Below are 27048 nucleotides of genomic sequence, written 5' to 3' on the forward strand. Positions count from 1 at the left end.
TGGCTGTTAACTGTCCCTTTCTTCATTTGAGAACATGTTGACGGTATAATATATTTAATTTGCTATGGTTTATATTATAAACATTTTTACAATCTTTAGTATTTAATTGACACCAGTAATAAATTAGATTTGATATAACTGCATCTGAAGTCCAGTGGGACAAAGGGCAGTTAGGCAGTCAGATTATGCAAAGAAAGGCATACTCTGACTTACAATTTCACTTTAATTTATACATGACATCAGAGAAAAAGATGGACAAATGTAGGGAGGTAAGTGTGGGTTTCTAAGAATAACTAATATTTTCATTAATTCCTTAAGAATTCCACACAGCATATTTTAATGTTATTTCTGAGATTGTATTCCTTATTGTTTTATGTGTATGTGTGCTTTGCCTACATGTGTTCACCACGAGTAGGCAGTACCTGTAGAGGCTAGAAGAATGTGTTGGATCCCCTCAGACTGAAGTTACAGATGGCCATTGATGACCATGTGGGTGCTGGCATCGAACCTGGGACCTCTGGAAAAGCAGTTAGTCCTTTTAACCACTAATCCATCTTCCCAGCCCCTCCATATGGTATATTTTGATAAATATACCTAAACATTTCGAAAGCCCAGAGTTACCTAGAATGATCTCCCACCTGTTAAGCCAGCTGTAAATGCTCAGAAGCACACTAATGATCAAAGGACAACAGTTAACCTGTTGTAGAAGAGTTTTGCTGACCCATCCTTGACTTGTTTGCTTTAGTTATGTATCCCCAGGCCACACTAGAACAAGTCCACAAGCTGCAGGCGTATGAAACCAGCAAGGAGAAGACTGACGCATTCCAGAAAGGGCTCACCGTCTCACGAAAGCAGCTGGCCTTGTATTTTAGCCCAGGTCCAACTTCTGGACAGTAGTCTCAGCAGGACATTCAGGAACTGGGATATTTGTTTGCATTTTATTGTGAAGATTTGCTATTGGTTACCTAGTGCTGGCCTGTCCTCCTGGATTTCCACTGGGAAGATGGGTGCTTAGGATCCATGTCCCCATTCCTTTGAGCTTTCTGTTTCCTTTGACTACAGTTCCTTTAATCCTTCCAAGAGAGTTCCTATGCACCAGCAGCACCCAATTCCAACCCAAGTCCCCTACACACAGTGGCTTTTCAGTCTCTGCAAGGAACCTGATTAGCAGTCTAGTGCATTTATTCAATAAGTATTTATTGGATGCCTACTTCCTACAGTCTCCATAATGGAGTCTAGAAATTCAGTGATGCACGAAGCTGGAACCCTGAATGTTCTTTTATGAATACCAGGGGTGGGAAATCAAGCTTCATATAATTTAGAACTAACTCCTGTACACCCATCCACTAATTTCCCAATGTAACAACAGCCTCTGGGGGCAGAAATGCATGTGATAGTAGTCTGTGGTCCTCTGAAGATGCCAAGCCCCAGCCTTGGAGCTAGCTGGCATTCTGGGAGCATCAGTCTCCCTGTGTGTTGGGCACAGTGGTAAAAATGTGTGCGGTTTTAACTAACTCTCAGTTGAACTTGTGGTCTAGTATACTGCACCGACAGCAGAATTCCTTCTGGCCTTGTTAGTCAGGGTCATGTTTATTCATTAAATAGAAGCCACCTGTGGAAGAGACCTAGTTCCAGGGATGCCTCTGTTCTACTGGCATGCCCAGTACCTGAACTCCTTTTTACTGGTATAGTCAAAAGATCAAGAGATTTTAAATGTTGAAGAGGCTTGTGTGTTAGTTTTCCATTGGCTGTGGTCTAAGAAGGGGGTACCATCAAACATGGTGGGGGGTAAGGAGGGAGCTAGTTAGATCATCAGCAGTGAGAAAATGGGGAGAAAGGACTGCAGGTACTCTGCTTGCTTTCTTGTCCTTATGTGGGCTGAGGTCCAGCCTATGGAAAATCTACCTATTTTTAGGCTGAGACATCCCACCTCAGTTAACCAATTCTAGAACCTCCTCGAAAGACATACCCCAAAATTTGTCTCTTAGGTGATGCTCCATCCCGTGAAACTGACAATTGATACTACCCATCACAGTATCCGTCCGTGTTAAGACCAAGAACCCAATTTGCAATATGGTGGTGGTGCCTCCAGGAGACCCAGATGGCCTCTGGGGCTTCACAAGTAATTCACACAATGCTCATTGATAGAGGTTAGGCCTTAATGGGAGATAAGGAGAATTTATCAGCTGACTGCCACTCACCTTTGATAAAAAAGAGTCACAAAATACCATGAAATACAGTGCAGTAAAAATATCTTGAAAGTTCCCTCAGAGACAGTCAGAATCCCACAGGCTTTTGAAATGAAGTTGCAGCCAATAGGGACCAAAATAACCCCCTTTGGGGCTATCTCAGCTTAACATGTTAAAATATCCCAAGACCTTTCTCAGCACATATATTATTCAAAGGTCAAAAATTCCCTGTGCAAATACCTAAAATATCTACAGATGTTTCAACAAAATGCCACATTAAATTATTCCTCCTGTACAATGCAATGGTTCATGTGCCAGAATGAGGAGACAGATGAGTCTTCTGGTCCAACCAGCTCTGGGAAGCCCTACTGGGGAAGATGGGGGCTTTCAATTACCTTAACCAGGAGAAAAATTGTTCTACAGATACCTGCGTTAATATTTATCTCTGGCATAAGGTTACCTGTCTTTCTACTGCTAATGTGACTTGTTAGTCTGTAGGATTCTTGAGAAGTCATGTGTGCCAAAAACTGACCCTTAACTCTTAAGTCAGAGGGGTCTAGAAAGATCCCACAAAGTTTCAAAATGTCCAAGTGCTGGAGTAAAGGGTTTTTAAGTGTAATGACAGGGAGGGGGATCGGTTGCTGTCACCAGGGTGGAGTTCTTTAACACCCATCTTCTGCACCTGTGAGCATTTCCCATCTACATGTGGTGGCAAAATCTGTCTGTCTCCCACTTCCAAAGCTTCTCGGCTCCATACTGCTGGTCAGCTTTGAGGTGTGAACAAGGAGAGGTAAGCTGCTACCTCCTAGAACCCCTACTTCCCCTTCTTTGGATAAGGTAGATAGTGACCAAAAGCTGTAACCGCTTTATAGGGAATGCTAAGCGCAGAGCAAAGGCTTATGAGGTGGCATTGTAGATGCAACAACCTATGGACAATAAGAAACATACAGAGTAGTGCTAGGAAATTCTAACAGAGGCTAGAGAGACAGCTCACTGGGTAAGGTGCTTAAGGACCCAAGTCAGATCCCAGCACCCATGTGAAAAGCCAGGCATGGCTGCACTTGCCTGAAAGCCCAACACTGTTGTGGGTAGAGACAGGAGGGTCACTGGGATTTGCTGGCTGCAGGTCTACTTTCAGGATCAAAAAAGGATCCTGTCTCAAAGGAGTAAGTTAGATAGCAACAGAGCAGGACACTGATGTCTTTCTCTGTGCACATACATGGATATCAGCACACACACACATAATACACACATGCATATACACATACACATGTGTGCACACACATGCACACACACACACACACACACACAGCCATAATGGTAAGCAATTTTTAGAGACTCAACCCCATGAAATCAGCTCTGGCTTCATGGCCTCTCCTAAAATACCCTTGCTTCTCAAGAAGCTCGGGACTAACTTTCAGACTGATAATAGCAGAGCCAAGTGAGGGGGCGGACACGGAGGTATAGACTGGAATTCCTTAGTAGGAAGGAAGCCCTTTGCAGGACCCTGAATTCTTTCTCTGATATATACCAGGTGGCCTATCTCACCCAGTAACTTTGAAATGTGAGTTTGAATTTGTTTTTTAGGAGAACACACAGCTAGCTATTTGGAACAATTTGATCTCTTTGGGGGAGACTGTGTTCCCATAGCAGGCAATGAGTTGCCAAGCCTGAAGTTGGGCCACCCAAAAAGAAAGCATACAGATTTAAAATTTAGTTATTTGCAAGTTGCTCACAAACATTTGAACATTAACCACCATAACAATAAAAAAAATGGCTATGAAGTAGGGGGGCAGTATAATCTCACTTTGTTATTTTTCCATTTTATATTATGAGCTTTGCCACCAGTAAAATTGGTCAGTGCCCACCATATTGAATAAGGACTCCTCTCTGGGAGTGATGTAATCAATGTATTGCCTGCCTCCCAACTACCGCTGCCTTGGTTTTGTTTTGTTTTGTTTTTTGTTTGTTTGTTTTTTGTTTGTTTGTTTTGGTTTTTCGAGACAGAGTTTCTCTGTGTAGCCCTGGCTGTCCAGGATTTCACTCTGTAGACCAGGCTGGCCTCGAACTCAGAAATCCACCTGCCTCTGCCTCCCGAGTGCTGGGATTAAAGGTGTGCACCACCACTGCCCCGCACTTGAGAGGAGTTTAACCTCTCCTGAGAGGAGTCATCAGGGGTCCACATGAGATCGTGGAGCACGCTTAGAAATGACTCCACTGAATTGTTTCAGTTGACCGCTGAGGGAACTGGAACCTAGAAAGTGGAGTGGTTTGCTCAAAGTCAAATCCGGAATCAGAGATTCACCTTCTCCCCCGGGGCTCCTTCCAGACCAATTCCCCGCTGGATCATATCATCACACTCACGGAAACCTCATCAGGACGGCCGAACTCTGAGAGGATTTGTGGCCCGTGTCTAAATAACCTGAGTCAACTGACCGTCCCAGTCTCGGCGAAGAAAAAGGGAGATCAGAAGACAGAGGTCAAGACGCAAGAACGATGTAAACAGAGAGGTAAAAGCATGCATCGATCTACTTGCAGGGTCAATGTGGGTTTTTCTATTATAATGTGGTTACATGGGGTTGCTCATATATCCTAAAGTAATCTTTTCCTCTTCGGTTGCTCAGGGCTGGGATGAGGTGAGAGTTCAAGGTACCGTAGACTCTGCTGTCCAGTAGACCTCTCTGCGGTGATGGAAATGTCTTAAATGTCACTGTAAAGTACACTAACCTCCAGCCACATGCAGCTACTGAGCAGTTACGTGGTGGCTGAAGGTTTCATTTACTCTTAATTAATTTAAGTTTATAGCCATCTGTGCGCAATAGCTACCCCGTTGGATCCCACGGCTCTGAATAAACGAAGCTGCCAAAACACATCAGCTTGACCTAAAAGTGTGTTCTAATTTAAGAAACCTGCAATAATGGATGTTGAAATCAGATTTCTCCACAAAATATGGCCGTGCCAAAAATAATTATCAATCAGGGTTCTTTGGCAGTAAGCTCGTGGAAAGCAAACTCAACTAATGTTAACAAAAGAGGTGTTTTCGAATCATAGCATTACCCCCAACCCCCATCCTGCCAGGGCACATCTTTGGGAAGTCTAGCAAGCTGGGCTTTGAATAGCAATTCACAACCTTCTTAATGCTGCAAACCTCCTGCTGTGGTGACTCCCAATCATAAAATTATTTCATTGTTACTTCATAACTGTAATTTTGCTACTGCTATGAATTGTAATGTAAATATCTATGTTTTCTGATGGTCTTAGGTGTGTTGTGAAAGGGTCATTCACACACACACACACATACACACACACACACACACACACACACACACACACATACCCGGGGTAATGACCCACAGGTTGAGAACTGCTGGCTTAGAAGCTGAGTGGCCAGAGATAACTTAGACCCAGCCTGCAGAGCTGCAGGTCAGCAGTCCATGGCTTGCTCTGCTGAACCTACAGATGCTGGGCTCTGGCTGCTTCCCCAAGAAGTCCTGTCATTGCTACTCCTAGAAACTCCCGCATCTGCCATCACCTCTGCTGGATTGACCTTGTGGTGCCCGCTGCTTTAAGCCTCCCGTTTAGGACTCCAAGCCCAGGACAGGGACACCTGATAGATTGAACACAGCCACAGTATCTTTCAGGGCTGTAGGTAAAGGGGAGGCAGGATCAATAGGAAACTGACTTCTGTTGTGGAAAGCACACTCCCAGGCTAGGAAGTTCCCACAAACCCCAAATATCTACGGCACCTTCTTTCTAGGACCCAGGTCAGCATGGGAAGGTCCGAGGTCTCTTGAGCAATGGTTACAGCCGCAGAATAGAAAACATGGGACCTAGGGGGATAAGCAGATTTTGTGTATGTGTGTGTTTATGTGTATCTATGTGTGTTTATGTATTTGTGTTTCTATGGTTTGGTGTATGTCTATATATGTACTTGAGTATATATGTATTTTGTGTCTCTGTGGGGAGGTTGTGCTTATTTTGTGTGTACATACATTTTGTATATTTACATGCATTTATAAACTTATATGTTTGTGTGTGTAGTTGTGTATGTGTGTTTGTATGGGTATTTGTATGTTTGTGTGTAGGATGTGCGTGTGTATCTGTGTGTGTCTGTGTATGTATATGTATGTATGTGTGTATATATGTTTTAATGTATATGTTTATATGTGTATGTGTCTGTTTGTCTGTGATTATGTGTGCATATATGTGTCTGTTTGTGTTCTGTGTATGTGATATGTATGTGTGCATGTGTGTGTTCCATGCATTTGTGTATGTAAACATGTGTATATATTTGTGTGTTTGTATTTTCCATGTATGTGTGTGCATATGTATGTGTGTCTGTCTGTGTTCTTCTGTGCATGTATACATTTACATGCATGCATGTATATGTGTGTGTTTCTGTGCATGTGTGGTCTTATTGGGATCATTGTGAAACACAATTCAAGGTGCTCTAGTATTTTGATATATTCTTCAATGCACCTTGTATAGTTTTTCCTTTCTCTGCTGCCTCCTCCTCTCCCCCTCCTCCTCTTCTCCCTTGCCCCTTTTCTGTTGTCATTGTTCTGGTATTTTATTTTTAGACAAGTGTCCCTATATAGCCTGCACAGGTTGCCCTTGATCTAATCATTCCCCTGCTTCAGCCTCCCGGGTACCGAGATTAACTTTTTCCTTTAACTATGCATAGTTCTATGCCATATTTTTAATATCTGTATAGTACTCCACCAGACTATAGTGTCATTCTTCGAGCATCATAGCTGCTCGTATCTTAATTAGAACAATGTGATTGCCTGCAAAAGCCCGTTGAGGACTGAGCCTGTTGACATTCCCTCACAGGAGTACATGGGAAGGTCATTAGAGTTTGGTTAGGATTCCAGCCTCTCCTCCCTACCCCTCCTTCCCAGCTCTGTGTAATTCTAGGCTGGCTGCATATGATCCCAGGGTCCTGAGAGATAATAGACTGTGGAAAGTTAACGGGGGACTGTGGATAATTCTGTCTATGCAGCTCTGGGGAATTTCTACCCATGCTGGAGTGAGGCTTTCCAATGCTATGGCAGCTTTGGGAACACCAACCCTTCTTTTGGTAACCCCTTTAAGTGAAAGCACAATAAATTCATCAGTTCAGCAAGCTTGGCTTTGGTGGAATTGGACTTTGGTCTATTGACAGTGTTCTCTATCTGGATGTTTGTGACTCCCCAAGAAAAGCTGACAGAACATTTGCACATTGCACCTTACTTTATTGAGGCAGTCTGCACAGCTGGTCAGTTAGATTGGTTGTACTTGGTTTTACGTCTTTGCTCCAAGAAGCATCCCTGAGTATATATCTCTATGTGCCCACCCTGTCATTCCTTTAGTCAAAGTCATTAAGGAGGGCAGTGGCTATGCCTGGAGTACAGACTCCCAGGACTCACATAAAAGGCAGGTAGGTGTGACAGCCTACCGATAATTCCAGCACTCAAGAGACCCAGACAGGAATCCCCAGAGCTGGCTGGCTAGCCAGACTAGCCCAGGTGAGCCAGTCTGCCTCATAAGAGACCCTGCCTCGATATGCAATGTGGAAAGCAATGAAGAAAATACCTACCGTCAACCTCAAGTTCCCACATGCTCACATGTGCAGCAGCATACACATGTGCCGACACACATGCAAACATGCATACACGCACACACACATCACCCATATGTGCATATGCAAAAAATCCTATAACTGTATTCATGGCTAAGAATAGTTTTAATTCACATTTACCAACGATGCTCAAAGGCTGTAGCAACAACCGTTTGTTTTTCTGCACAGTGATGGGACAGGAGGAAGTAAATTGAGTTATCTTGCTTTGAACACAAAATCTAAACATTTAAAGGGCCAGCAAAAGATTCAGTATTCAGCTAGGCCCAGTCACACAGGCCTGTAATCAGGGCTGAAGGGGGAGGATTATGTATGTAAGGCCTGGTTAGGCTACAGAGTGAGTTTAAGGGTAGTCTAAGCAACTTAGTGAGACTCCTAATCAGACTTTTCATTTTATCTCATAATAAAATGAAAAGGTTGTAAAGACCGGGGATGTGGCTCATAAGAAGAACCCTGTCCTACCAAGCTTGCTTCTCTAGTGCTATGATAGAACACTGACAAAAACCAACTCTGCAGAAGAAGGCGTTTATCTGGTTTACACATCCCAGGTGCCAGTCCACCACTGGGGGAAGCGAGGGGAGGAACCTGGAGGCAGGAGCCTAGAGGACTGAGATGGAGTCCTTGGAAGAGCACCGTTTACTACCTTGGTCCTCAGACTTAGGTTCAGCTTGCTTTCTTATGCAATCCATACTATAGCCTAGTGATGGTGCCACTCACAGCAGGCTGGGCCCGCCCGCCTACGTCAATCATTAACTAAGAAAACATGTCACAGCCACAGGACACTCTGATGGAAGCAACTGAGGTTCCTTTGTCCCAGGTGACTCTAATTTGTGTCAATTTGACCAAAACCAACCATCACAGGTCCCCACCTCATATATGCAAATCCTTGGCTTCAATTGAAGCCCCAAAAGGAAATAAAAGACAGCAGAAGGAAGGAAGGAAGGAAGGAAGGAAGGAAGGAAGGAAGGAAGGAAGGAAGGAAGGAAGGAAGGAAGGAAGGGAGGGAGGGAGGGAGGGAGGGAGGGAGGGAGGGAGGGAGGGAGGGAGGATTCAGTAATCATACAGGCAAAACACCAATGCACATAAAATAGAAAAATAAAATCACACAAAGAGTTTTGTTGTTTTAATTATAATTATTAACTTTTGGAGGGTAGAAGGGAGTCAGATTCTCATGTGGTCCAGGCTGGCTTCATACTATGTCCCTGAGGGTGGTCTTGAACTCCTGGTCCCTCTGTCCTGACCTCCCAAGAGATAGAATCTCAGTCATGAAAATCCCACATCTGTGGCCCTGGGCTTGTGTCCTCGCCTGCAGGTGTTCTGGGATGACTTGGAGGGACTCTGTGAGAAGTACAAGAATAGCACAGTAACACAGCACACCTCTGCAGCTCCAGGCACGTGGTAAGGACTCGATCATGCCAGCCGTCGTCATGCTACACACACAAGGCAGGAGGAGTCTGGCGGGTCATGCTTGCTGGTTTCATTTTTCAATCCTCCCGCAGTACCATGATGTTTTAATTACCATACATTCATAGATTGTCTTTTGAACTAGGGAAGCAAAAACACTGTGTTTTTCTTGGCTCTCCATTTATAGACACAAATGAACTTTAAACTCTATTTGTGAAAATTTCACTAGGATTTTAATTGAAGCGGTATTGGTTTCGTATATTATTTGAGGAAAGTGTGGCATCTTTACAATATGATTTTCCCCATCCAAGAACACAGAGTTACTTTTTGTCCTATTTAAATCCTCTTTTTATCTCTTACCAAGTGTTTATAGTAGATTTATGTGTACATATCATATATATGCATATATTTAATGCATATCTTATATACTCTTATTTTACTTGGCATTGGTAATAATTCTTAATATTTTTATTACTAAGGTTACATATATTTATAAGCAGATGATATTAACATGCTCTGCCTCAGTCTTCATATTAAACCCCCTTTACTACTTTTATTGGTTTGAAGTTAATTATGTATTTATTCAAAATATCTGACCCATCCACCAAAAGTCCCTCAACCCTCAGGACAAAATCCAAACTCTGGGACCATCATAAATTCATTAACATATCTCCAATATTTTAAATTTTAATTTAATTGTTATGTATGTACGCACCTGTGCACTGCTTTATATGTAAGTGTGTCTATGTGCACATGGAGGTCATAGGTCAAGTTTGAGTATCTTACCAGTTTTCTTCCACCTTATTTTTTTGAGACAGGTTTTTTTTTTCACTGTACCAGAAACTCATCTATTGGTTAGACTGGCTTTCCATCAAGCCCCCAGGATCCTCACTCCTCTAGCTCCCCAACACTGGGATAACAGATGTGTATCTCTGTGCCTAGCTTTCATGTGGGTTCTAGAGTTCAAGTTAAAGCATTCATACTTGAATGGCAAGCACTTTGCAGACTAGGTTATCTCCCCAGTCCTCCAATACTTTTCTCTATAAACAAGAATGAATTTAGCATCTCCTCTATGCCAGAAACTATAGAACTGCAGAGGCACAGCCATAAACAAAGCAAGCTGGGCTAATAAATAGGCTTCTTTCAGGAGTAATTTGTGCTGGTTTGGACTATGTCTATGGATCCATCCATCAGCCTTGCCCTGACAGACACAGGTGAACTTCAGCTCCGCCTAAGTGCTCATAGCTCTTCTCAGCCATCATGAGAGATGTCCTTTCCTCCTTATTCCTGTTCCACTTCTATGTCCTCACAGCTCATGCCAAGGACAATATCCACTTGGCATTCTCCCTGATCACCTATGTAATTGGGGGGTCTCCCTTCTGAAATGTTCCCTGTGACCTCAGGGATGACGTAGACACTGATTCATTTGTTGGTCCATGGGTTTCTTTTGCTTGTTTCAGGTATGGAAGCAAGGGGGTATTGAACAAATACCTGATGAAGAATTACATACACTGAGCTGGTGGGCAGGCATAGCAAGATGGCATGTGTTGAGATAAATAGCTGTCTGGGCTGTGGCATAAGCTCTCACACTAAGTTTTACAAGTGCCTGTGAGGGGTAACGCCCAGGGCTGAGTGAGCAGGCCTGCTTGCCGGGAGGAGATAGGTCTTCAAGCAGACATTGAAGAAGCTGCGGTTTCTGTCAGATCTTCCCATCTTACTCTCTCTTTGTCTCCACAAAAGAACCCAGAGTCAAAAGTAAAACTCCTAATCGTATGAGGTTTTTTTGTTTTGTTTTGTTTTGTTTTGTTTTGTTTTAATTTTATTTTGTTGCAGTTTTCTTTTAATATGAATAAGTTTTTTTGTCTGCACATTTGTACACTGTGTGGATGAAGTGCCTCCAGAGGCCAGAAAAGCATATTGGATTCCCTGGAACTGGGATGGTTATCAGATGGCTGTTAGCCACCATGTGGGTGTTGGGATTTGAACCTGTGTCCTCTGGAAGAATAGTCGATGCTCCTAACAACTGACCCATCTTTTCATGCCTGTCTACCCACTGTTTTTTTAAAAAGTGTGAACTCTGTGGATATGCCTTGTCTGAGGTCACTGACTTGGCCACATTTGCAGGGGTAAAGGCCCAGGAAGAGGATAGTCTTGCTCTGTTCAGCTTTCTGCAGCATCTGTAATAAATATATCATAGAGCATGTGGTTTAAATGACAACCATTTATTCTTCAGAAGTCCAAGACCAAAATGCCAGCAGATCTGGTGTCTGGTGTCATCAGCTCTCTGATCCTTTTCCCTTGTGTTCCCACATGGGAGGTAAGGATGAAGAAGAGAAGGCAGGATGAGAAAGGGGCACTCTACTTTGCCCATTCATGAGAGCTCCACTCTGTTGACCTAATTACCTCTTGCATTTCTCTACCTCTGAATATCACTATGTTGAAAGTTAGGACTTCAGTGAGTCTAGCTTTGGGTCATTGGGTTGTGTATATGGAGAAAATTCAGTTCCTGTTCTCACCAGTAGGCTTTTTTCATGAGTGTTGGAGTAGTCGGCACTGGCCTCCTTTGGGTATGCGTTTTTAAGAGGAAGAAAAGCAAAACAGGCCATGCAAGTCCTTATGTGCTCTCTGGCAGGCTATGTCTCTTATGCACCTTTGGCTCAAACCACCATGCCCTCTGACTCCAGAAAGGCATCCTGAAGTGAGCAATTGCTTAGCCTCAGAATCCATAGACTAATGATTACAAACCCTTGAACTTCTACTCATTATCTCTCTATATCTGAATACCTGACCCCCAGTTGGTGGGGCTGTTTGGAAAGGATTGGAGAATGTGTGTCATGGGGATGGGCCTTGAGGTTTCAAAAGACTCTTCATGTTTCATTCTTTCTTTGCTTTGTGTTTGTAAATCAAGACATGAGATCTCAGCTACTGCTCTAGCCTATGTCTGCATGCCTGCTTCCATGCTCCATGCCATGACAGTTATGGACTCTAACCCTCTCAAACCATGAGCCCCAAACTAAACTCTTTCTTTTATAAATTGCCTTGATCATGGTATTTTGTCATTGCAAGAGAAAAAAACAAGAAGTTGATATTTTGGGTTCACACCCTAGCTTCTCTGAGTTTTGTGACCTTGAGCAGATGACTTGACCTCTATGGGCCTCAGAATTGAGCTTTGAGGATTAATTGCTTCATAGAGTTCATTGTGAGGATTCAAGAAGTTTGTGAGTGGTGGATGGCACAGAACACTTCAGTATTCAGACAGTTATTGGCATCACCCAGCATCAGCTGGTATCTGATAATGCTTATTGTAGACCAAGTCAACATGAAGAGTTTTGCTCTCTTAGAGATAAAGTCTAATGAGGCAATCCTAAGACTTCTGAGATCCAGATTGTATAAAATTAATGTCACCACAGAGCAAGTGAGCAGTGTCTCAGTAAGTCACACAATATGACCTGAGCTAAGGAGAGGCCCTTATGAATCAAGAAATATCAAGCTATTAGTATACCTTCAGGCCTTCAGGCCTGCTGAACAACATCCCTCATGTAGGCTGAAGAGATGTAGTGAAGGGTAAGCAGGGACTCCTCTGTGGGTACCAAGGAGTCTCCCCCAAGTTCAGAAACGCCATTCCTTACATGCATGTCATTCTAGGAGGAAAGATAAAAATAGTATTGGTGTTTTCTTAGGTACCATTATGTGGTGGCATCTAGGTAGGTAAACTCTCCTCCAGGAAGGCAGAGATGCAGTGGGCAGGATCTGGATTCAGAGCAAGTCCTCACAGCATCCATTTTGCTTCTCTACCTCATTTGTCTCCATGGCAGCAGGTTCTTTCCGGGAGTAGGTTGAGAAGGATGTTGTCCTAATGAACGTCACACAGCCTGGGAGATTCAACAGATGTGGAAAGGCTGAATCAAGAGATCAGTGTGTGGCTGGAGGCAATAGCTTTTTCCCAAGATCCCCAAGGTGGAATGGGATGAGAACTTGGGTATTTGATGATGTGGGGATTGGATGGAATGCTTTATGAAACAGGAAGTTGTTTGTCAGGAAGACTAATCTGGTAAGAAGGGAAGGAGAGGATGGCTGAACACGTCATCAAACATCAGATTGGGAAGGGTCAGGTAGAAGATTTTAATATTTGACTTTAAGGTGTTTCTTTATGCATTTCTTTAGAGTAACTCTCATGGCTCAAAAAGCAAGAGACCTGTGCTGGATGGTTTGTTTGTTTGTTTGTTTGTTTTTGTTTGTTTGTTTTTATCAACTTACTAGAGTTATCTGAAAAGGGAAAACCTTAATTAAGAAAATGCCTCCATAAGATCTGGTTCTAGGGAATTTTCTTAATTATTGTTTAGTGGAGGGGAGCCCAGCCCATTGTAGGTGATTCCATCCCTGGGCTGGTGGTACTGGCAATATAAGAAAACAGGCTGGAGTCGGCAGTAGAGGCCTTATGAATGTGGGCCTGGACTCTATAGAAAAAGAAGCTGAACAATCCAAAAAGAGCAGGCCAGTAAACAGCATTTCTCTGTGGTCGCTCCTCAGTTCCTGCCTTCAGATCTTTGACTTGTCTTGTCTCGATGATGGACTGTAACTTGCAAGCCAAATAAACCATTTCCTCCCCAACAACACTTTTGGTTAGTGTTCTATAACAGCAGTAGAAACCAAATGAGAACAGAGATTAAGGGACATCATTGGATATTTACTGATGGAACATTTTAAAAGAGTAGTTAGCTAAAATGTTAGTAAAACCCCTATACCATACCTCTCCCCTTCTGGTCCTCTAGCTGTCTAGAAAATTTGTAAGTATTAGTCTGGGGGAAAACGAAATAGTAGAAAGATTCGCCTTTATTTTGTTTGAAGCTAGAATACCCCGATGACTGGGGAAATGAAAAATAAATGATAAAATCAAACCAATCCCTGCAGGATTTGTCCTCAGAACCTGCCATGTCAATCCGTGGCCTTAGCTGCCCCTGCCACCTAGCAGTGCCCATGGGAAGGAGAGGAAGAAGCCACTGAAGCTTCTGCCCCGCCTGCAAATGCCAGGTTCCTGAGTAATGTAGGGAGAATGCCAGCTTGGCTGAGCTTGGTGACTAACTGGGGATTTCTTTAAGGAGAGTAGGCTTTGGCTAGAATCCTACAGTCAACCATCCAGTTAATTTTTTAAGCGAATAAGAGAGAACTATAACAACAGAGCCAAAGCCATGTGTTGCTGGTGACTATGCTGCTGAATCCAAGTGGTCCTCTGGACTGGAAACTACATAACCATCTCCATGTGCCAAGGCCTCTTAGGGAGCATAGGGAGCAGGCTTTAAAGTATTTAGGTTTTGTGTTTGTGTGTGTGTGTGTGTGTGTGTGTGTGTGTGTGTGTGTGTGTGCAGGTATGAAAAAAGCCTGTCTTTCTCATTGTTATATCATTGATGACTAGAATAATGCCAAGAACGTGGTAGGCATTCCGTGAATATTGAATAGATGTAAAGAGTGAGTGTCTTGACCATGAATGAATGAATGAGTCTTTTATGTGCATGCCTGTACCCATAGTTTTAGATATTATTACATAACATTAATCTTAGCAATTTGTCTTATTTTTTTAGAGATTTATTTATTTACTATTTTATGTGCATGTGCCTGGGTGTGGGTATGTAAAGCATGAGCATGCGGGTGCCCAGTGAAGCCAGGAGAGAGTGTCAGATTCCCCGGAACTAGAGTCACAGTTGGTTGAAAATTGCTTCATGTACAGACGTTGGGAACCTGGATCCTCTACAAGAGCAGCAAGTTCACTTAAACACTAAACCGTCTCTCCAGCTGCTGTCTTGTGGCTTTATGTGAAATTCCTTTCATCACTGTTAAGTAGTGCCAAATGAGCTCTATAGGTTTTTCTAGCTGTACCTCTGACAAATCCCTTTAATATCAGCATTTTCTTGAGCTGTATCCTTATCATTGCCTTTTCCTCATCTTCCTCTCCCTCCTCCTCTTCCCCCTCCTTCTCCTCTTCCTCCTCTTCCCCCTCCTTCTCATCTTTATTTTCTTCCTCCTCCTCCTTCTATCCTCTCCTTCTCTCCCCTCCTTTCCCCCTCCCCTCCTCTCCCCTCCTCCTCATCATTCTGGTTGTTTTTTTCTCTGTCTTTCTTTCTCTACCTCCCTCCACCCTTTTCTCACCTTCTACCAATTCAACCATGGCTTCATCTGTCATCTATAAGCTGGCCACCAGGATCCAAGCTCCATATCAGAATTCACCAGAACTTTCAGATCCAGGAATCCACTCACAGTCTCTATTTGTACATTCAGGTCTTTAAAAGTGTCTCAGTAGACGGGCGTGGTGGCGCACGCCTTTAATCCCAGCACTTGGGAGGCAGAGGCAGGTGGATTTCTGAGTTCGAGGCCAGCCTAGTCTACAAAGTGAGTTCCAGGACAGCCAGGGCTACACAGAGAAACCCTGTCTTGAAAAACCATTAAAAAAAAATCTCAAAAGTGTCTCAGAACTGAAGTATTGGGAACAGATTTCAAACTTTTATTATTTCCAAGCTTGTTGTTTTAAGAGCACTAAGCAATGAAAGTGTGAAGGAGTGACATCATCAGTAACCACCCACAGAGTTCATTGTGTCACTTTCCACTCTAGAATAAGTCCTTTTCTAGTTCTGGCATTTGTCTTTGATGTTGGTCTACACTGAGACCGAATTATGGGTTATCACCCCCCAAATTCACTTCTCTTACATGCTAGGACACCTGGGAAGAGTCTAGGAGGGAATCAGAAGCTTTAGAGCAGCAGTTTTCAATCTGTGGGTTGTGACACCCCATAGATATCATATATTAGATATACTGTATCAGATATTTACACTACAGTAGCAGAATTACAGTTATTAAGTAACAGTGAAAATAACTTTATGATTGGGGTTGCCACAACATGAGGAACTGTATTAAAACGTCACAATGTTAAGAAGGTTGAGAACCACTGCTCTAGAGTGGATCACTATAATCATCTGATTGCTGCAATCTTTTATCATCAACAGAATTTAGAAGCAGCCATCTGGTCTACCTTCTACCACCAAGTTTCCATTGACCCTATGCAGCAACATGGCAGTCAGTATTCATACAGAGACTCTCACCCACAGCAGGATCCTCACTATTTAGTGAGTCTTCAGATGACAGGCAATTAAACTCCTTAGCTTTCAGGGAATTTGACTGCAGAGTCAAAGATGCAATCACCTCTCTGTTGTGACTATTTTTTACAATGAAGACATCAGGTGGGAGGTTAAGTCACTTGCCTTAGATAACTACCAGCCCAGGGTTCACAAGCTCCTGGAATCACTTTTCCCTGACAGTATTGGACCAATCTTTAAGAGCAAACTTACTGAGCACAAACACAGTTATTGTCTATGCAAACACTGAGATGGCCAGGCTTTTCTTCCCTTATTGTATTTGCTTCTTGATGTCCCAGCTCCACACTGAACCATGGCAAAGTGAATAATTTTCAAAAAAGGAACTAATTGTATTTGAGATAATTAAATTCCAGAGTTTGGGCTTGGATTTTGATTTTTACCAGTGAGCATATTTTTCCCTCACTAATGCTTTTTTTTCTTTTATTTTTGCTTGTTTCAACTTGAGGAGTGTGGAAATCATTTTTTAAATAGTTCATTTTACAGGTGAGAATGTAAGTAGAGACACAGTCAACACTGGAATCCAATAAGGGAAAGGAAAACAGCATTGAGCAGAGACCACACATCGACACCAAGGCCAAGGGTGAGGTCAGACCCCTAGAGCTGGGAAAACACCTATGTCTGCCAAGGATTGTTAACTTGTGAGGACTCCAGCAGAAGTTTATTGAAAAGTTAGAGCAAGGGCCTGTGGAGATGGTTTAATGGTTAAAGGCTTGCTAAATGAGTGTGCTGACTGGATTCCGTAGGAGTCCCTGTAAATGCTAGATGGGCAGAACAGCCAGCCTGGAAGCCCAGCAAAGGAAGGTAGACACAGGGATTCCCCAGAGTAAGCTGGCTGGCAAGGCGAGCCACATTGGCAAGCTCTGGTTTGATTGATGGATTCTACCTTAGTGAATAAGTGGGAGAGTGATGAGAATGATTCCTGACATCAACCTTGAACCTCCACATGCATGACCGTGCAAAATCTCGAGTGTGTGTGTGTGCGCGCGCGCACACACACACACAAACACAGAGACACACAAATAGAAAGAGAGTGAGGGAAAAAAAACTCAGCCCAAGAAGTGTTTTCACAATCATAGGTAAACTTTCCATCATCTTAGTATAAATTTACTTTGAAGAAAGTAACTGGAGTAAGAAATAGCTTGGGAGTTAATCTTAGTATACACATCTTTATGAAAAAAAAATTAACTTAAAAACTGAAAGGTAAAATAGCCAACGAGCTAAGAAACACTAACCTTCAGTCAAAGCACCTAGATCAGTGGGAATATTCAAAATCAAAGCAAAAAAAAAAAAAAGAGTAAAAATCATGTCCTGTCACTAAAGGTTTTCACTACCATAACTGGTTTACCTGGCGCTGGGGCTCGAACCTGGGGTTTTGTGCACACTTATGTGGTCTCTTTCTTTCTGTCTGCATCTCTCCTTTATCTCCTGCACTTCCACATCTCCCAAGCTTCCTCCTTTGTCATCGGCAGTGCCTGCAGCAACCCAGATCTCTTTCTATGCCTTGGCACAAGGCAAACTACATTAAACACAGCTGACAGAGACTCAGACCTCACAGAAACGTACATTTCATAGCTGACTGCTAAGTCTGGAAGCTCACTCCAGGCCTGGCCTTTTTAGAACAGTCTCCTGCTGGGCATTTGCATCCAGGCAAACATCATAGACCACCTGCAGAAGCCTTGGCCACCTTTACCTCTCTGTCTCTGCTTTCCAAGGGAAGAAGACCATCTGTGTCATCCAGTGGTGTCTTTATAGAGTGACTCACTAACCTTTTAGTTAGACCCGTGCTTTGCTGTTTCAGCCAGACCTGACCCTCCAACAGTTTCTGTTGCCTTTTCCTGAGGCATCTGGTACATGTATGCTTACTGCCCTACACTCTTTCCTGAAACTGATGAAGGACATTTGGGAGCTGCTTCCCCAGAATTTGGAGTGCTCATGTATTGGTAATTTTCAACCTCATGGGTGACTGGCTTTCTGGACCCACAGCTAGTCAGGACCGAGGACAGACTGCCTCAGCTCAACTAAGTTACATTCTTACCTGAAAAGCTATCCTGCCCAGATCCTCTGTGTTGAGAGGTGTAAGAGTCCAGTGGCCTCAGCTGACATCTTTATTGGCTCCCTTCTCAGGCTCTCCACCCCTTGCTTTCACTGTTACCAACCAGGGCATACTGGGCTGAGTCATGACCCTAACCTAAGCTCTTACTGATGTTTTCTCTTCAGAAACCAAGCTGTTCTATCATCCTGGGCTGTGGCACTGGATCCCACTGTATATCTTTTTTCAGGCAGGGTCTCATGTATCCTAGGTTACCCTCGAATTTACTATGTAGCTGAGGATGGCCTTAAGCGTCTGATCCTATCTCTACTTCCCAAATACTGGGGTTCTAGGTATAAATAACCACACTCAGTCTACGCAGTGTTGGGGATCAAACCCACAACTTCCTGCATTCTCACCAAGGACTCTTCCAATTGAATTACATCCCCAGCCCCTCTCATTGGATTTTAATGCCATCCAAACCAAGGCCAAGTTTGCCCTGTAATTTCAAACACTGAATAGTGGGTGTATAAACATCTTATAGAGAGCCAGACCGTCAGGGAAGCCAGCTCTATTATCCCTGTTCCCCATGACCTTTCCTTTGACCTATTGTATTGTTAGGATGCCTGTTCACCTGATGGCTAGCCTATTCCATGTAGCATCTGACTTTCTTGATGTGCATCTGGGGCTGCCTGTGTTGTCTTCGTTCTCTCACAGACCACGTACCCTGCCCACCTTCCTGTGGTCACTTCTTTTTTCAAATGGAGAAGAGCTTCGACAGTGTGCTCTACTTTGGCCATATTTTCAATTACTAACCATATGGCAGTCCCCACTTTCTATAATGAAAACTATTCCATAAAACTGATTTTCCCCTTGCAAGACACAGGTCTTTCTTGGTTCTTGACAGCTGATATTTGTCATATTCAGTAAATAAAACTATAGAAAGTCCACTGGTATTTGAATTTCAGGAAGCAGTCACTTTTAAAAGTCTGTAATCCAGCTGTATCTAGGCTTGCTCTATTTTATCTGCCAGGCTGGCTCTAACCAAATCTGACTGGAGTCCGTATGCACGATAACCAACCTAGCCTCTTGGGTACAGGACATGCAATTCATCCACACAATGCTTGGGAGGTAAGGGTAGGTGGATCAGGGGTTTGGGGCCGGTATCTCCATAGCAAGTTTGAAGCTATCCTGGGCTATATGAGACTCAACAAACAAACAAAAATACTATTCATCTATCCATTGGTATTCAGTGTCTAACAGGTGCATGCAAAGCAGTGCCTTACCCCCCAAAAATTACAGACTTAAGAAGACAAATTAAATTAGGACCTTTCTTGGAAAGGATGTAAACAAAGAGAAGTGAGTTCTGCCAAGGCAAGCTATCACAAGGGGAAAAAAAAACTTAACTTTCCCACATTTTTACTTAATTATCATTCCTAGGATCACATCATGTAACTGTTCTGGCTTCTTTAAATTTTTATATCTGCATGGCTATGATGACTATTCTTTCTGTCAACTGACTACAACTGGAATTAACTAAAACCCAAGTGTCTAGGCACACCAGTGGGGGATTTTTCTTAATTTAAGCATGTGAAAGGGAAAGATCCAGCTTCACTTTGGGTCTTTTGAGGTGGGAAGATCCATCTTTAATCCGAGCCACACCTTCTGGTGACATCATCTAAGGAATGTAGAAGAAGGACGTGCTTCTTTGTCTGCTTGCTCTCAGTGGGAACTGCATTCCTTCAAGGACATTACAGCCTTTAAAATATACATATGTGTGTGTGGGCAAGTGTGTGCGTGTGTGTGTGTGTGTGTGTGTGTGTGTAGTTCTTGACCCTGGAGTGATGACTTAGCAGTTAAGCACATTTGCTGCTCTTCCAGAGGACCCAGGTTTAGTTCCCAGCACCCACATCCAGCAGCTCACAAGCACCTGGAACTCCAGTTCCAAGGACATTTAATACCTTTTTCTGTGTTCTGTGAGCACCTGCTCACATGCAGCACACAATAGCTCATGAGAAACCCTGTCTCAAAAAACCAAAACAAACAAACAAACAAACAATTGGCTGACGGTATTACATATAAATAGTAAATTTCAGTCATGTCCTTCCCTCTTTCTTTCCTTTCCCACTAAAACTCTTCTCAGCAAGGCTCTCTCTCTCTCTCTCTCTCTCTCTCTCTCTCTCTCTCTCTCACACACACACACACACACACCATCAAACACACACACACATCAAACACACATACACACCATCCAACACACACACACATCAAACACACACACACACATCAAACACACATACACACCATCCAACACACACACACATCAAACACACACACACACATCAAACACACATACACATCATCTAACACACACACACATCAAACACATACACACATATCAAACACACATACACACCATCCAACACACACACACACACACACAAACACACCACTTTCATGTCTTCTTTATATGTGTACCCCACTAAGTCTAAGCTTCTTGCCTGAGCCTGGGAGGGAGGACCTTTGCCAGAGCAGTAGAAACCCATCAATGCCTATACTGCCAATGAGAATGCCACTGATAGTAACTCAAGTCAATAGTCGCTCAAGGAAGGGCGGGCCTCAAAAACCCCTCCCTCCTTCATGACGAACGTTCTTGGAATGCTTCTGAAGTGAGTGATAGTGACAGATAAAATTCTGAAGTGGAGAGTGAGACAAGCTGGCCACCAGACACATACATGAATGCGTCCATGTATCAGAATCCTGAGCTACTCAAGAGAGGAGTGGGAGAGCCGTTCACCTCTTTCACCCTACCCCTGTAGAAGCCTGCTTCCCACACTCATCCTCCATCCCCTCCTGGCTGGTAAGTCTCAATGGCTCTAACCTCTCCTTCCCTTTTCAGAGCTGCTTGTCCTATTCCCAGTAATCGCTGTGCCTGTATCAGGTACCAGAGTGCAGACTGGGAGGAAGCATTAAGAGACCTGAGGCACAGGGCTGGAGAGATATAGCTCAGGGGTTAAGAGCACTGGCTGCTCTTCCAAAGGACCCTGGTCTGCTTCCCTGCACACATGGGCACTCACAACTCTCTGTAATTCTAGTCCCAGGAGATTCAACACCCTCACACAGATATACATACAGTCAGAACACCAATGCACATAAGATAAAAGTAAATAAAAAACATTTTTTAAAAAAGAGAGAGATACCAGAGCCACTTTTTTCAAGCCTCCTAAAAACTCTGCATTTCAGCCTAATAGATTTTTTTCTCAATTTACTAACAGTGGTTATGAGACTGGGTGTGGTGGTGTACACCTTTAATCCCAGCACTCAAGAGGGAAAGGCAGATGGAGTACTGTGAGGTCCTTCGAGGCCAGCCTGGTCTGTACACTGAGTTCCCAGCCAGCCAGGACTACATAGTGAAACTCCAGCTCAAAAATGCTTATGAGATTAGAGTTCTCACCCTACCAAAGCCCAAATTCTAGGGCAATTTCATGGGTGATATGGATGGGTGCAGAACTCCCAGAATCATGTTCAGTGTCAAACAAGCCGGGAAGTGAGTTATTTATCTGTGGATGGCATTAGGAAAGGTTTCCTGAAGGGTAGTAAATAAATAATTGGACTGGTTGGATTGACTACTATGTATGTATGTATATGTATATGTATATGTATATGTATATGTATATGTATATGTATATGTATATGTATATGTATATGTATATGTATATGTATATGTATATGTATATGTATATGTAATTATTAGGCGTCATTTGTAAACATTTTAGACTTGCAGAAAAATTGAATAGAAAGTACCAAATTTCCATACCCTTCTCCAGCTTCTCTTGTTACTAATATCTTGTTAGAATTTATCAGTCAATATCAATACATTGTTAACTGAAATCCACTGCTCGTAACAGAATTAACTCTGCTGTGTATTCAGTGGGGTTTAAAATTCTTGATATGTAAAAACATGTAACATTACAAGATTATACAGTCGCTTTGCTGCTCTAAAAATCCCGTGTTGCACCCCTTCATCCCTCCATCCTCTTCCCGGCCCTTTGGCCGCTGTGGATCATTTTCTACAGTTCGCCTTTCCAGCGTCTCCTATCATTGGTAGCCTTTTCAACTGGACTTGCTAATAAGATCCTGAAATCAGGTTTGGGTTTCTTGGAGGTTCGTTTGATTTTAAACAGGGCACCAGTGAGAGTTCTTTTTCTGTGCTTGATTCGCCTTTATTTTTTTTTCTTTATTAGATTTTTCTTTATTTACATTTCAAATGTTATCCCCTTTCCTGGTTTCCCCTCCAAAAACCTCCTATCTCCTCCCACTCCCCCTGATCACCAACCCACCCACTCCTGATTCTTGGCCCTGGCATTCCTCTACACTGGGGCATCGGGCCTTCACAGGACCAAGGGTATCTCCTTCCACTGATGACCAACTAGATTCGCCTTTATTCTTAAATAAGCTTATTTTTAAAGTGGACTTTATATTACTCTTATAGGAAAATAGTGTCTCCCACTATAATAAGACAGCTGTGAGATATACCCTTTAGATAGGTTTAAGTGTAATTATAAATGACCAGTCTGTCTAAAAATAATCTTTCTCACCACCTGTTGATACCAACACTTTAGGACACCCTGGCTTAGATATTTCTCAGCCCCCCGCCCTTGCTTCATCCCTTTGATCCACAGTAGAGCAGCGCAGGAAAAGAGAACCCCAAAGGAAGGCGACGTGCTGTCTTTGAGTATTTGAAGAGCTTCCAAGTAGAAGGAGGAGGGGAGTATTCAATAGGTGCCCACCATGTGCCAAGCCCCATGTCAGATGGCTAAAACACATGTGTTCTCTACACCACAACAGACCAGGTGGCAGAGGTTCTGATCTCCATCTTAAAGATGGAGAGCCGGTTCTGAATTGCCTGGATACCTAAGTGGAATCAAACCAAATACCTCCATTCCCTTGTCTCGACTGTACAGCCCATCAGAGAAAGATTTATTCTTCATTCCTTTAGCAAACAGAACTAAGATCAAATGTTACGTTAAGTGTTTTCCAGCTCAGCAGAACTGTCCTTGAGAGCAGGCTGCCTGAGGAAGCAGGAAGCATCCTTTCCTTTGAGGGTGCAGAGACCACAGCTGGAGACCACCTAGACTGGAATCCACAGAGGCTATCTCCCCGACTAAGGATGTGGGTAAAGGGGCCCGCAAGACCTTCTGAGCCCAACATTCCATGACTCCAGGCTTCTGAGCCCCCTTTGGCTCCCATGTCTCCAAAGAAGCCGCTGACTTGTTTGAATGTCAGCGGGGTATTATATACTACTTTGGGACACCCCAGTTTTTCTTCAGCCTTTGAAAGAGGGAGGCTCACATGAAAGACAGACAGGAGGCATCAAAACAATGATTTCCAGATGGACCTGACTAGTTGAATTATTTGAAAAAACATGTCACTGGACTGCTGACAAGCTTCTGGAGACCAGGAAAATTCATTCCGTAAGTCTATCCCCAGCACCTTGGATAGGGATAAAACAGCCTTCCTGCTAAGAAATATGTTGAACTACGATTTGAGTATCAGCAAAAGACTCTAAAATTATTTTTCCCCTTTGTCAATAGCCGTTACCACTGACTGCAGGACAGCATGTAGATAATGCTTTATCAGGTCCTTCAACATCTTTATCTAACTACATCTTAAGCAACGGAGGACCTGGTAATGCAGAAAGGGAACACAAAGATAGAGAAGATTCTCATCTTATTTCTGCTTTCTTGGCTGACCAAGTTCACGCTTCCAAAGCACAGACATCTCTTCAAAATGCACAGCTCGGCTCTCTAAAACCTGCATTTTCTTTTTAATGTGTTAATACATACAGATATCTTTGCCTGCATATATGTCTATGGACCCCGTGCATGCCTAGAGCCTGCAGAGGCCAGCAAAGCACGTCTGATTTCCTGGAGTGGGAGTTGCAGGTAGTTGTGAGCAGCCATGGAAGTGCTGAGAATCAAACTGGATCCTCTGGAAGAGCATCAAGTGCTCTTAACTGCTGAGTCGTCTCTCCAGTCCCTAAATCCGACTTTTTATGCGAGTTGCTTACATCCATGCATGCACATCCAACCAGGCACCCGGGACAGGCATCTGCCATGGGAGTAATTCTGTAAATCATCACTCATTTGGAGCAAGTCTTGATTAGCAATTATACAAATTACATGATTCATTAATAATCATATAAATAAACATGCAAAGAGACCCCGAAGGCCACAGTTTCACTCTTTGCTACTCTGAAAGGCTAAGCCTCCAATCAACTCACTAAGAACCCGGATGATGCAGCATACACGGGAGCTCAGAATCCTCTGTGAAAGTCAATACATTCTCAGCTGGCTGGGCAACATCCCTTGGCTCTAAGGCTAAGCACAAATTCTCAGAAGACAGCTTTCATGAGAGTAAAGGATATGACCTTTCTTCTCTGGGCATCTCCCCATCTCCCACCCTCACCCCAACCTCTCATTTAGAGATGCACACTGTGGACCCCCAACATCACACTGGAATAAGCTTGGGAAAACAGGCTTAATGTCACCCATCAAATAGCTATCACCTAACACCAAAGTATGACCTAATGAACAGTTTACAAATATAGATTAATAGCATTTCGGAACACTGTGCACTTTTAGGTTCAGAACACAGAGATGCTCTCGAGCTCCGGGTGGCCAGTAAGACTCCATTTGGAGACATGTGAATTCAATTTTCTTTAACACAAGGAGCCACCACCAACCCCCTCACATACCTTGTTTTGGTTTTTAATGAGAAGAAATTCATTCACTTTGTCTGCCAAAGACAATACCAGCTAAATATGAGCATCCTGAAGTAAAGGAGCCCCTCTCCTGCCTAAATTCCAGCTGAGGCTGGAGTGACAGATACAGTACTTGTGTTCCTTATGAAAATGTCTTAGACTATATTTGCACATCCTAAGTGCTATGTGCAAAGCCAAGGTGCAAGGATCTCAAATTGTGGCAATGTTCCGAAGGTGTTTGAATGAGATGGGTTGTTCCCCATAAGAAAGCACATAGATGTGTTTTCCGTGTAGTAGAACATCCTGTCCAGAAGGTGGCGCTGTCTGAGAAGCTTGTTGACCCTTTAGGCTGTGGAGTCTTGCTGGAGAAAGAACATCAACTTTGAGATTGTCTAGCTTTACCCTACTTTGTACTTTCTCTCTCTGCTTCCCAGGTGTGGATGAAATGTCATGCATGACAAGTGTTCCTCTAGGACTGCTGGCTTCTCCACCATGGTGGACTCATTCCCCCTGGCACTATAAGTCAAAATAAAGCTTTCCTCTTCAAAGCTACGTTTCATCGGGCATTCTGTCATAGCAAGAGAAGCATAACCAATACAGGAAGCAGTGGCTACAAGCTGAAGCTCTGCTTAGCTGTTGTCTCTCTTGAGGAGGAAGTATGGACTTCTCTTGAGCAAGGCTTGATGAGACAGTGCAGATACTGCTCGTTGCTGTTCCAAGAGGCACCAAATATCCCTGAGCTGAAATGGGCTGCCAGCATGGGTTTAAGCGGCTTTCTTGATCTTTACAGTGCTCAAACTGGTTACCCAGAGTGAGGAGGAGAAGGAAGGAAGTATATATCTCAGGAAGACATGTATGACATCATACAAGTCTGCGGTGAGACAGTAAAGTTGACAGAACAATAATTCTCATCAGATTCATTGATAAGTGTCATCTCCCTCCTCCCATCTTTCAATTGAGTGAATACTTAGTTCTATTGACTCTCAGCCTTCTTCTATCTCCAAAATCCAATCATTTTTATTATTATACCCTGACTCTCTGTAATTCTTTGTGTGGATTTGTGCTCTGGGTCTTTGGTTTCCATCAAAGCCTTGCTGAGTGATGTTCCTAGGAGACAGGAAGAAGCTCAAAGCTTGCAGTCATGCTGCCAGGAAGTCGAGTCTACCTGCTGGTTATGAATTACTTTCCTAGATCTCTTGTACCCAGTCACTGAAAAGTGACTTAAGGCAACAAGACATCTGTCCTGACAGTTCTGGGGACTTCACAACCAAAACTTCAAGGTCAACAAGGCGGCTTCCTTCAGAGGTTCTGAGGGAGAACCTTCAGGAAGCCTTGCTCCTGAGAGCTACAGGAAGTTGTGACATCTCTAGTCATTGCAGTCTCTGCTTCCACCCCTGTCTTCTAGTTATCTCTCTTCTTTTTATAAGGATGGTTGTCACTGAATTAGGGCAATCTAGAGTGATCTTGCTTTAAGATCCTTAAATACATCTACAAAGATCCATTTTTTTTCCAAGTAAGATCACATTTACCAGTACTGACTATGAGGACCAGCATGTATCTTTTAGAGGGCCTCCTCTCAGACCAATAATGAAGAAAATACTTTGAACTGTTTTATCCAAGCAAGATGTGTTTTTCTCTCTGGCACAAAGGCACCTGTGGGTGCTGCATTCCACGACTTCTGCAACACAGGATTTCAGGCTTTTTGGCTCGTTCCTTCTAGCTTTTTGGCTCGTTCATTCTATCCAAGCCTTTGCCCAAGGATGTGGCTGACAGTCCTTGAAAGACACAGGCTCCACCTGACAAGAGGTAGAAACGGAATTATACTGATGGAAAGACACACCTGAGTAAGGGCAGAAGCTCTGGTGGTCAAGTAGATGATCAAGTTGCTCAATGGGCTCAAA

At 43.3% G+C, this 27048-nt stretch overlaps 1 protein-coding gene and 1 long non-coding RNA gene across 7 annotated transcripts in view; one reads left to right on the forward strand and one right to left on the reverse strand.

Moving 5' to 3' along the window:
- Positions 1 to 27048, reverse strand: part of Palm2akap2 (PALM2 and AKAP2 fusion) — a 460662-nt gene that overhangs the window by 373189 nt on the left and 60425 nt on the right. The gene's annotated exons all lie outside the window — the stretch shown is intronic.
- The window catches only part of LOC147004308 (uncharacterized), a 44933-nt gene that overhangs the window by 1811 nt on the left and 16074 nt on the right, over positions 1 to 27048 (forward strand). Inside the window, exons 3-4 of one of the 2 annotated variants that reach the window (XR_015047378.1) lie at positions 4519 to 4699; positions 9119 to 9219. This is a non-coding gene — a long non-coding RNA (uncharacterized LOC147004308). Of the gene's footprint in view, positions 1 to 4518; positions 4700 to 9118; positions 9220 to 27048 lie in introns of those variants that run through there. The other variant, XR_015047377.1, reaches the window with a different exon arrangement.

The sequence above is a fragment of the Mus caroli genome, unplaced genomic scaffold (genome assembly GCF_978045245.1).
Source record: "Mus caroli unplaced genomic scaffold, Mus_caroli_1 scaffold_6, whole genome shotgun sequence".
Classification (NCBI taxonomy): Eukaryota; Metazoa; Chordata; class Mammalia; order Rodentia; family Muridae; genus Mus; species Mus caroli.